The sequence below is a fragment of the Rhagoletis pomonella genome, unplaced genomic scaffold (genome assembly GCF_013731165.1).
Source record: "Rhagoletis pomonella isolate Grant_MI unplaced genomic scaffold, Rhpom_1.0 Rhpom_scaffold_00009, whole genome shotgun sequence".
Lineage (NCBI taxonomy): Eukaryota > Metazoa > Arthropoda > Insecta > Diptera > Tephritidae > Rhagoletis > Rhagoletis pomonella.
Genome location: NW_023458563.1, coordinates 19,649,707 through 19,653,065, shown reverse-complemented (window position 1 = coordinate 19,653,065; position 3,359 = coordinate 19,649,707). Strand labels below are relative to the sequence as shown.

General features: G+C 37.2%; 1 protein-coding gene and 1 non-coding gene across 7 annotated transcripts in view; one reads left to right on the top strand and one right to left on the bottom strand.

Annotated features, from left to right (window-relative positions):
- LOC118745621 (paired box protein Pax-6) overlaps window positions 1-3,359 on the top strand; it is a 606,665-nt gene that overhangs the window by 384,560 nt on the left and 218,746 nt on the right. The gene's annotated exons all lie outside the window — the stretch shown is intronic.
- Window positions 2,284-2,447, bottom strand: LOC118745916. The gene has a single exon (XR_004993740.1). It is a non-coding gene; the product is annotated as a U1 spliceosomal RNA (small nuclear RNA).

Below are 3,359 nucleotides of genomic sequence, written 5' to 3'. Positions count from 1 at the left end.
AAATTTTGTTCAGCGATGAGGCTCATTTCTGGTTGAATGGCTTCGTAAATAAGCAAAATTGCCGCATTTGGAGTGAAGAGCAACCAGAAGCCGTTCAAGAACTGCCCATGCATCCCGAAAAAAATGCACTGTTTGGTGTGGTTTGTACGCTGGTGGAATCATTGGACCGTATTTTTTCAAAGATGCTGTTGGACGCAACGTTACGGTGAATGGCGATCGCTATCGTTCGATGCTAACAAACTTTTTGTTGCCAAAAATGGAAGAACTGAACTTGGTTGACATGTGGTTTCAACAAGATGGCGCTACATGCCACACAGCTCGCGATTCTATGGCCATTTTGAGGGAAAACTTCGGAGAACAATTCATCTCAAGAAATGGACCGGTAAGTTGGCCACCAAGATCATGCGATTTGACGCCTTTAGACTATTTTTTGTGGGGCTACGTCAAGTCTAAAGTCTACAGAAATAAGCCAGCAACTATTCCAGCTTTGGAAGACAACATTTCCGAAGAAATTCGGGCTATTCCGGCCGAAATGCTCGAAAAAGTTGCCCAAAATTGGACTTTCCGAATGGACCACCTAAGACGCAGCCGCGGTCAACATTTAAATGAAATTATCTTCAAAAAGTAAATGTCATGGACCAATCTAACGTTTCAAATAAAGAACCGATGAGATTTTGCAAATTTTATGCGTTTTTTTTTAAAAAAAAGTTATCAAGCTCTTAAAAAATCACCCGTTATAACGAAGTATTTCAAAATTTCAATTTTGTGGGATAACGCAATCAATTCATACAGGTGATATACAAAAAGACAGATGGAAAGACACATATCTTCGCCATATTTGGGAACGTTGGTTATCTGTTATACTGAACATGTTCTACTTATCAGCTTATTAATTGCATAATGAGATCTCCAAAAACGTAGATTCTGAGTTACATCTCTATATTATTAAACGTGCGATATATTCAATGTATAGCGTACTATTTGTTACTAAATCTCGTAAGTAGAACTGATTTTGAATTCTTTTCTTAATAAATCTTTACAAGCTTTGCTTTTTGCACCAGCTGCTTCAAAAGATATTTATTGTTTGGACACAGATGACTTAAATATGATGCAAACCAAGCGTACGCGCATTTTTTTTTTCTTATTCTTGGACTAAGGATCAAAGGCTGGTTGTATAAACACTTGAGGTTACGAGGCTTATTGCAATGTTTGCAATTGCACATTAAAAGCCAAATCTGGAAGAGATGATCTATTGCAACACGCACGCTCGCAAAAGTACCAAAAAAGCTCTAGCAGCATAAAAAGTTAGAAAAAAGTAGGCGATTTTTTTAAGACCTCATTGAAAATATAATAAAAATCAACGCGATTCTTTAGCAACTTAAAACTTGCACATCATTGCCCTGAAATTTAATGGGCTATCAAACTAACTGCATACTCACAAAAACACTCTAAAAGATCTGAATAAAAAGTCGAAAATCTAGCTGAAACTTTGCAGATTTTTTAAATTTGTGCACACAGTTTGAAATGTGGATAGATATTGTGTTTGTTATATAATGAGCTAGGCTTTTATGGAAAAATAATAAACATTAAAAAAACAAAAGAAAAACAACCAAAATCGATCAAAATGTTGATGACTTTAATCAGCTGATCACAAGTGTATGTATAAAATGATTTTTTATTAACAATTTCAAACCAGTTTACAATAGTGGTAATTCACCAAAAGATCGGCTAAAAATCGCCAAAGGCGACTTTCTTAATTTTTACGCGTAAATATATAAAAAAAAGTCGTCAAATTAGCGCGAAATCGCCAAATCTAAAGGCCCGTTTACATACAACTTTGGCGTTGCGTTGGCGTTGGCGTCGCTTCGACAGCTGACTATGAATACATGCATTTATATGAAAGTCTCCACATAACCAAAGTTGGGCAACGCCAACGCCAACACAACGCAGAAAGATGACCAACTCTCAACTTTTCGCGCGCGTCATTCGTCAGCTGTTCCAAATAATCAAAATTATGTGATTCAATTTTCATTTTTAATCAAATGCGGGCAAGAAATATATTTTTAATGCAATTATTGATGTAAAATTTTGGTTTTTCTGCCGCTAGTATTTTAATTTAGTGACCAAAGTATTCTTTGCTAAGCGTTCATTGTAGCAAGCACGGGCGTTACTCGCGCTGCTGTCAAAGCGACGCCAACGCCGACGCAACGCCAAAGTTGTATGTGGACGGGCCTTAAAGTAGTTCGACACTTGATTTATTTGAAATGATTTATTAATATAAATGTCGGGACGGCGCGAACGCCATTCCCGGCTACCAAAAATTACACGCACGAGTTATTCGCATTAGGAATAATCGCGAAGGTCAACTCAGCCGAGGTGCAATGGCCAAGCCTCGCTCCGGAGGAACCGCCTTCATGATCACGGTAACCTCTACGCCAGGTAAGTATGCTTTTTTCCGCACACAAGCAACCTTTTCAGCCGATACTCACTTAAAATGAATGAGAATACCAGAGAAATAGAACCGACAAGAAATTAACAAATGAAAAATAAACGTGTAAAGTCAAGCACAACTCTGATAATTTTTGTGGTTGTTTTGGTTTTGTACAATAAATCCATGCGTTGTAGTTGCCTACATATAGCAAGAATGATAGAATACCACGATTGAGAGAAATGGAGATTGCGCCAATCGCGGTACCGCTAATCCGTTCTTTGTGATTTTATCTCGAAACACTTTGACGACTGCAACTTCACGACGTAGCGACAGCGAGATCATTTTGTCGACAAATGTCGCCTTGAAGTCAGCTTCTTAAACATTTTGAAGACCTCAGCGACATAACAAACAGCTGATTTTAAAGTTTGACATTTTGGTATATTTATTTCACAAATTGTGTATTTTTATTTAAATAAATAAGAAAAACATGAACAATCAAGAATATGTGATTAATTTTGCGACAATTTAATTTTGCAGCACTACATCTACTCATTGTCGCCGGCAAAATTAGAAATAGATTTAATTTGGCGACGTCGATAATTGCAGTCCTGCAGCCAAGATGTCGTGCTGTCGTCAAAATAATTGTGTCCGTAAGAACGTGTGTATTTAAAATTTGACAGATGCTGCTTGTCGCTTGCTGTCGTCAAAGTGTTCCGAGCTTTTGACAGAATCAGCTGTGTGCGTGACGTCATCTTGGTGCAATTGTTGATTGTGAGCATACGAAAAAACCAAATAACAATTGTAATATTTTTGCGTTAATATTTCTGCGTAGATTTAAACAATTATTGAGACATTAAAAAGCAAAACGTAGTGTGCAGTGACAAAGTGTAATAGTGAAAACAAAAGGAAAGCGTGCGATATAAGTTTT